This window comes from Bison bison, unplaced genomic scaffold (assembly GCF_000754665.1).
Source record: "Bison bison bison isolate TAMUID 2011002044 unplaced genomic scaffold, Bison_UMD1.0 scf7180017864471, whole genome shotgun sequence".
NCBI lineage: Eukaryota > Metazoa > Chordata > Mammalia > Artiodactyla > Bovidae > Bison > Bison bison.
The window spans coordinates 25,670,629-25,679,076 of NW_011495032.1; positions in this window are offsets into that span (position 1 = coordinate 25,670,629).

The following is an 8,448-nucleotide window of genomic DNA, read 5'->3' on the forward strand; positions in this document are numbered from 1 at the left end:
ATCTGCCTGCAATGCGTGAGACCCGGATTTGATTCCTGGGTTGGGAAGATCCCCTCGAGAAGGGAAAGGATACTTATTCCAGTATTCTGGCCTGGAGAATTCCATGGACTGTTCAGTCCATGGGGTCGCAAAGAGTCCGACATGACTGAGCGACTTTCACTTTTGGCTGAGTAGTTCCTCTTTTAAACAGTGTAGACCACTGAATTAAAAATTGCTAGGTAAAATCACTGAAAAGATATACTTTGAGGGATTCTGGTGTATTTAGATGTTATCCATACAAATTAGTTTTGTATTGTATATGGGAGAGATGAATAGGATCATTAGTGGAGTAACAGGTGGACATTTTAGACGATGAATATAATATCTCAACTTAGCTGTTGTATGAAATATGTTGTCTTTGAAGAACTTTTCTTCTGCTTTTGTTTCTTGACACAAATAAAATCTTTGCATCCTGATGATGCGGAGTGATTTATAGTAAGGGTCAAGTATTAAAACATATAATACAGGTACTACTCATTTAGAGAAAAAAGAAGCTTTGTAAGATTTTTTCAACTCCTCCCAAACAGTATTCTGTCATTACTTAGATAAAGTTGGAGGAGAGAAGGGAAAAATAGAGCAGGGCATGAATGAGCTTGACCAGTTGTTTTAAAGTCTTTTTTTTTTTTTTCCCCCACCCCTTTCCCTGTTTTAAAGTCTTATAAGCCTGTGAAGCTCATGTCATTTATGAATCCATTTCTATTAATTTCCTTTAGTCACAGTGCTTTTTCAGGTCACATCCTTTTGTAGACGAGAAAATGTCAAGTATTTATTTGTCATTAACAAAGAACAACAGTGAGGCTTCCTTTTTTCTCTGTGTTAAGGTGTATAAAAATTATCCTTTAAGAACTAGTATTGAAAAGCACTTTTAACCTTCTGAAGGAGGAAACGTGCCCTCATAATTAATCAGAATTTAGATTTGAAAGTTGAATCTTAATCAAAGCTTAAATAGAAGTAGATAGAGGAAATTAACTTGAATACCCTATTTTTATTTAATGATGACACCATGACATGGCCTTTGCCTTTAAGTATATTAAGTATCTTGTTATTATTAAAAGAATCACTAATGGAAATCTCTTAATTGAATTTAAAGAGCTAACGTTCCTTTTATATATTTATTTTTATAAAGTGAATAGCATTGTCTTTATCACCTTTCCAATGAAAAGATGCAAGTACATGGACTATTTTAGATGTAAATATTACATAAATATTAAACAATATCATGTAACATGTAATATCATGTGTGGGTATATATATATGAAGGTTGGTCTCTTCAAATACATCATTAAATATGTCATCCATAAATAAATTCTTAAACCTGTCTTTAGGATATAGTTTTTGACTGAGTAGGAAATGAAATACATTCTTTTTTATTCCTAAATCTAATCTGTTGTTATCAGGCAGACTCATAGCTTGTCCTAACTCCCATTTCTCTGATCAACTAAAACTGTCCTTTCCCAGTAAGTGACTAGTCTTAAACATTTTTATCACTCTAAGCAAATATTGTTCTCAGTATTCTTTTAGCTTTATTTATTTATCATGCATACATTTGATTTGCTTTTAAACTTGATCATCCAGAACATTGTTCTAGAGAGTTTTCCCATGTGAGAGTCCTTGTTGTCATCATTTCAGTATTATTGAAATGACAGTCATCATTTCAATATTATTAAAATATGGGCCACAGCTTTATTTAATTTGAATCTAGCATTTTTCAAGGCCATTGTTTCTTAACTGAGATTACAGGTAGATTTCTCTGTGAAGTTTTATAAATATACAGAAGTTTGGGCACTACTCTGGATATTTTGAACCTCTTTACTTGATATTCTTGGTATAAAAAAACTATGTCTCAGGGTTATTAAATCAAAATATTTTCTGCTATAGAAATTATATCCATTCATTTTTTATAAATCATATCTGGTATTCACAGGCTTATTTGAAATAGGTGTGATCATTATCCTTGAAGACATTTGTTTCTAAAATTTGCTTGGAATGGCTTTCTTATCTTTGTTTTGCATGCCACAGTAACAACTAAATTTCCTTTTCAGTTTGCATTATTCTTATCATAAACTCTCTTCAGACCTTTCATATTTGAAAATTGTGACTAATATCTGTCTCCAGAAAAGTGTTTGCTTGTATTAGTTCCTAGTGACTATCAGTGAATATTTTGCATATCTGAATTAGGTAATATTTTTAAGTGTTAATAAAATCATAGTAACAAAATGCTAGATTTAAAACATTGATTTAGATCTCTTAAAGCTTTGAAGCTACTAATCAATAGTTTTCCTAATTAAAAGAATTGACTTAAATTCCCTAAGCACTTCTGAGGACTTTTGTAGGTGTAGCCTCTGTATGGAAGTACTTCTTAATTTTTCGTATGAAAAGTCCTAGTATTAAGAAAAAATAGAGCATTAACATTTAAGATATTTAAGCCTGTATTGAGAACAATCAATTTTCTGCATTCAAAACATAGGGCCATCTTAGATTATAGAAATTATGATTTTCATCAGTATAAGAAAGTATGTAAAAGTGGCTATCTTACCAAGTACTTTTCTGATATATTGTGGTTAATTCATCAAATACATCTTCTTAGATTATCTCACTGACATTTGTCACAGGTGGATGATTTTTAAAGACACTGTAGGATTTGGACCTATAAAGCTAATGGCTTTAGTGAAAAAAGGACAGAGATAAAGTTGTATTTACTTTTGTCTTAATGCCTTTAATCTTATGAATTGAAAATTCAAAGGAAAAGAACAAGTAGAAAGTCACTTGGTCAACATTTGTTTTCCTTGATTTAATTTTACTGTTTCCTTGGAAACTTATTTTGCAAATATTACCATAATAATAATACCACAATATTATCATTGAAAAGGTTACCAATTCTTTTTTTTTAAATTCCCATTCATTTTTCAAAGTTGACTGCTAGTGGACTCGGTATTTGTGTGTGTGTGTGTGTTTTCACTTAAAATGGCTGTGTCATTATTTAAAATTTATAACTATTTTTGAGTGTACAAACTGATTAGCTATTTATAATACTATTACAGTACAGCATTGTAATTTGAGAAAGAAAACAAGTTAGGATTTAGGTGGGATTGAAAAATAAAATTATATTTTATTGATTAAAATATAAACTTTTTAAAAAGTCTTATTCCAATGGACCTTTTAAAATTTATTTTTGTAATAATATATTGTACTTAATGTGTATAAAATTAGAGGCTTTCTGGTAGCCAGTATTCCAAATAAATAGTTAATATTCAAATGCTATTTTTGTTGTTCCTTATCTTAGAAACATTTTCCCATAATATCTAAGCAATGTGTTTTAATATTTACTGGACTCAATCTACAGATTCAACAAATATTCCTCTTGCATTTTGGAGGAAAAAAAGCTTATCTATGATAACATATTTTTCTCTTTAGAATACTAAAATTATATTAATCAATAAACAATTTAGAGAGTAGTTCTGGTAAGACAATGTCAGGTGTCAGACTTAATTGAAAAAATTTCAGCCCCTTAGTTTCTTATATAGCTATTAAAGGGAATAATTTTATTCCTTTGGGATTTCAACTTTTTCATGGATAATTTTCAAAATATTTAATTACAATAGTTTCTACATTTCTTCCAAAATTATTACATATTTCAGTACATCTTACTGTTAAAGATCTTTTATACTTTTTATTTTTTTTTCCTATTGTACTTTTTACTGGTCTCTCCAATTCTTAAATACCATCACCAAAAAGTTTTTGTGGCTACTGTTTTACAGTTAGCTTTACAGAAAACCATATGGCTGGTTTGTTCTCTTCAGAAATTCCTAGTGGGTATTGCTTTCCTTTCCCCAACTGTTTGCTTTTATATGGATTTGTAGCAAAAATATGAGCAAACAATAATCATCTAACCAGTCATTTTCTGTCTGGTTCATTGTTATAGAAGTGAATTACATTAAGATTGAAAAATACTGAACACATATGATTTGCTTCTTACGTCAATCTTTCTGGGACCCAGATTAAATAGGAGTATTTCAGTGTTATCATAGAGGTGACAGTGATTTGAATGTGTGTGTGTGTGTGTGTGTATATATATATATATATACGCACATAGTCAATTCAGAGGAGGATAGCTAAAAATTCAGAATTACTTGTTTAAAAAAGTACTTGCAAATTGTGCTGCTACTTAAATATTTAAGGAATTCAAAAAGTTATGTATTTATCATAAAGTGTTCCTTCTCATTTGTTCTACTGGAATTGACCATTAAAAAGAGAATATTAAGCCTTATTTATATCTGATTATTGACTGCAAACTGTGACTCAATGAATACTTGTATGCCAAAAAAAAAAAAAAAGGTTTTAAAGTTGAGATAGTTTTAGACTTAATAAAGATGTGTAAATAATTTTGATTAGTATTCTCATTATAATGAAGTTACTGTTAATTTGGTGCAATACGTTCTTCCCTTTCTCATCCTTTTAAAATTAAATATATAAGATGTATGTTTTGTTTTGTTACATTGAATGTTTTAAAATTTTTCAGTGTGTGTATATGAGCTAGTTTGATTGTTTCTGTATAGCATGATTGAAGATAATTGAAAAATTTGCACATTTTTTAGTCATTTGGAAATTTGTAGTCTAACAGTTTTTAAGAATATGCATTTATTTTGTAAATAATAAATTAGCTTTGTATATGAAAATGAGTTTGAATCAAATAAAAAAGTAATGTTACTTTCTTCAGCTCATTTGTAATTCTCAATTTATATAGTCTGATTAGAACTTAACATTAGCTAAGCTATTTGAACTTAGCAAATTATAGACCTAAATGCAAAACCCGTAACTATCAACTTACAGATGAACCTAAAAGAATGCATTTCACACTCTTATGTCACAACTGAAGAATTTGAGTTTTGGAAAGCTGAATCTTTTATAATGGGCTGCAAACAAACCTTCCTGACCTTTGCCCTGGAGGGAAACATACTGATGAGTAAGCAAACCTGCCTTCTATTCCAGAAGGGGACTCTCTGCCTTCTAAGGTTGTTTGCTATACAGACGTCCTTTAAAAGACATGTCCAGAACAGAATGGCAGTTTATACCTTGCTCTTAACAGACTGTTTCCCAACACTACCTATCATCCGCTAAGTCTTGTCAGACCACCATGTCTTAAGGACCATAGGGAAGAGGGAAGCTACCTGAGCAAGGATCCCAGATCTCCAAAGTCTCCACCACTGTTGCACCAGTGCCCCTTCCTCAGCTAACACATTGGTTTACAAATCATCTTGTATGAGTAGATAAGAGGAGAAAAAAGACCAAAGTGTATTTACAGAGGGGATGGCTCAGTATGTGAGTAAAGACAAAAATGGATAGCAGGTGAGTTGAAGCCTTACTTACGGGTGGTCTTGAAAAACAGTGGCAAGGGAAAACCATCTTGGTGGGCAGATCTTTAGTGGTACACCATGTCATTTACTTTGGGTGGAAAGAGAAGGGGCCTAAGGTTAGACTATAGATAGGAATCATGGGCCATGATGAAAGACCTGGCCAGCCGATGAGAGGCATAAATGGAAAAAGATTTTTAAGACTGGGGACATGAAGGTGTCAGATACAAGTGTGTACATGGACATATGGGATTAGGAAAGAAGCATGAAAATCTTTGAGTCAAATATTAGCACTCATCGGGAGCATCCACCATGAAAGAGGCATTAAGCAATCAAGTGGATCAAACAAGCAATTCAGGTCATGTCAGGTGGCCCCTGCATTGGCCACTCTAGGGCCGGTACAATGGGGAATTACATGAACAAAGTGGCCACAATGGCAGAAATGGAGACTATCCATGGGCTTAATAGGATGAACCCTCCACTTCTCAAGGCTGACCTAGCTGTTGCCACCAATGAATGTCCAGATTACTAACAATGAAGATAAATGCTTAGTGCCCAAGCATTCCTCATTCCTCAATGGGCCACATGCTGGCAAGTTATGTATTTTGGGCCCCTTCCATTCTGGAAGGGCTAGAAGCTCATTCTTATAGGAATAGATATGTATTTTATGTACACGGTTTGCCTTTTATGTCTGCAGGGCCTTAGCCAGCACTATTACCTTAAGGACAGCGGAGTATTAATCCATTGGCAGTGAATTCCACATAACATGACCTTAGATCATAGGACCCACTTTACAGGAAATAAATGCTGGAGGGAGCCCATGACAACAGGATCACTTGTCCATTACCCACAAGCTGCATGCTGATAAAGCATCAGAATAGCTAGCTGATGTGAGGGGTAATTGACCCGGATAATTAGGGAGAGGGATAGCTGCCACTACATAATGGAATATGTAATAGTGTAGAACCCAGGCGATCTCCTTGGGCACTACTTTGTACTTCTTTGCCCAAATGTGTCTGTAGATAGAGAAACCATAGTCTGAGAAGTACATGATCACCAGGGACTCAGGCAGTTCAGAATCATTCATTCATTCTTCCAGGCTGACTAAGCAAGCCTCAAGACTTGGTGAGTAGAGATTCTAGTATGGATAGAGGAGAAAGAAGACTGTAAGTGTCAATTGTGGCCCTCGGAAAAACCACAGAGGCTAATTTCCAAGTTTTTTCTCAGGAAGAGAGTAAGGTGGGTACATAGAAAAAAGGCCCAGTAAAGCCCAATTATCGTTGTAATTCTCATCCCAAACTCCCCACTAGGTTGGTTTAGGAGTTATGGGGGCTGCATCATAATTCCACTTCCTCTGCCCAATCCAGGTTTCATCCTTCGCATGTATTAATCCCCACTAAATATCCAGCATTTTAAACGCCATCTCAGACTGCTGTTACAATATGCAAGTACTCCTGCCACTCAACCTGTAGGCACTTTATCACTATGCCAGACTCCTAAATAATTTTTGAGATTTCTCTTTGACTTTCTGGCATGTATTTTTTTTTAAGGCATCTAGGAATTTCTACTTTATGCTCACCAGGTCTCAATAGTATGTCATCAGACATACTACGGACAGACAAGATATTGTGTGGAATACCATTACAAACAAGTTAGAGGTATATGTGCTCACATCACAGAGGAGAAATGACAATGTCCAGGTGTATTACACTGAAGGTGTAGTACTCTCTCTTCCAGTTAAAGGTAAACTGTATCTGATTACCCTTATTCATTAGAATTGAGAAAAAATATTTGCACCCACCAAATAGGCAAATTTGATGATGATAATTACCATGTGGATCAGAGTCCCAACAGGAAACAGATGGCATGCTGAAATTAAAAGAGTTCAAGAATGGAAACTTACGAAGATGTGGGAAGGGTTTAAGGAAACCACAGGGTTTCAGTGCCCCAAGACTAGCAACAGTGGTGAGCTGTCATTAACCCCAAGCCTGAAGTAAGTTCCAGCTCCTAGAAAGGGTATCTGTGTGGGGGCCTTATGACAGAAGCTGCACTCAACAGTGAGTCCACAGCATGAAAACCAGGAGAATGAATATCCAGACTTTCCTTTCATCCTAAGCTACTATTTCCTGTTGGCCAATCTAATCAGAAGTCTCCTTTTATACGGATAGTACTACCTATAAAACAGCAAGAGAGGCCCCTGCCCTGGGCCCCATGCTCGAGAGAAACCCACATATCACAAATCCATAAAAATGGTCAAATTTTTATGCCCACATGGGCAAATCAGTATTTGGCATTCAGTCAGGATTTAGTGGTTAATCAGGATTTTGTGGTCAACTGAACTTTTAATATCCACCCTCATAGCTAACACTGCTCAGGCTCTAGGGAAATACTTCATATCTCATGTTCTATATCTTTTAAATAAAATGGGACTGCATCTAAGTGCTGTAAGGGTTTGTAGGTTACGCTTTAAAGTTGGAGGAGACTATAACAGTGCAAACAGTATTTGAGCAAGTCGATAAAAATAGATAAATTAGCAATCTTTGTTCTCAGAATAAACACAATAGATTTTTGCCTAATTAAAAAACATTGAAAAGTGAAAGTGAAATCGCTCAGTCGTGTCCGACTCTTTGCGACCCCATGGACTGTAGCCTACCAGGCTCCTCTGTCCATGGGATTTTCCAGGCAATAGTACTGGAGTGGATTGCCATTTCCTTCTCCAGGGGATCTTCCCAAGCCAGGGATTGAACCCAGGCCTCCCGCATTGTAGACAGACGCTTTACTGTCTGAGCCACCAGGGAAAAACATTAGGGTTCCATTAATGGACTGGAAGCACTTGACAATTATTGTGGCAAACATGGTGGTTGCAACTGTCAGCTTAGGAACAGTTTTCCATATTAAATTCCTTTTAAAATAATATACATGTAGGTCTAGATATGATGTTGGAGAAGGCAATGGCACCCCACTCCAGTACTCTTGCCTGGAAAATTCCATGGACGGAGGAGCCTGGTGGGCTGCAGTCCATGGGGTCGCGAAGAGTCGGACACGACTGAACGACTTC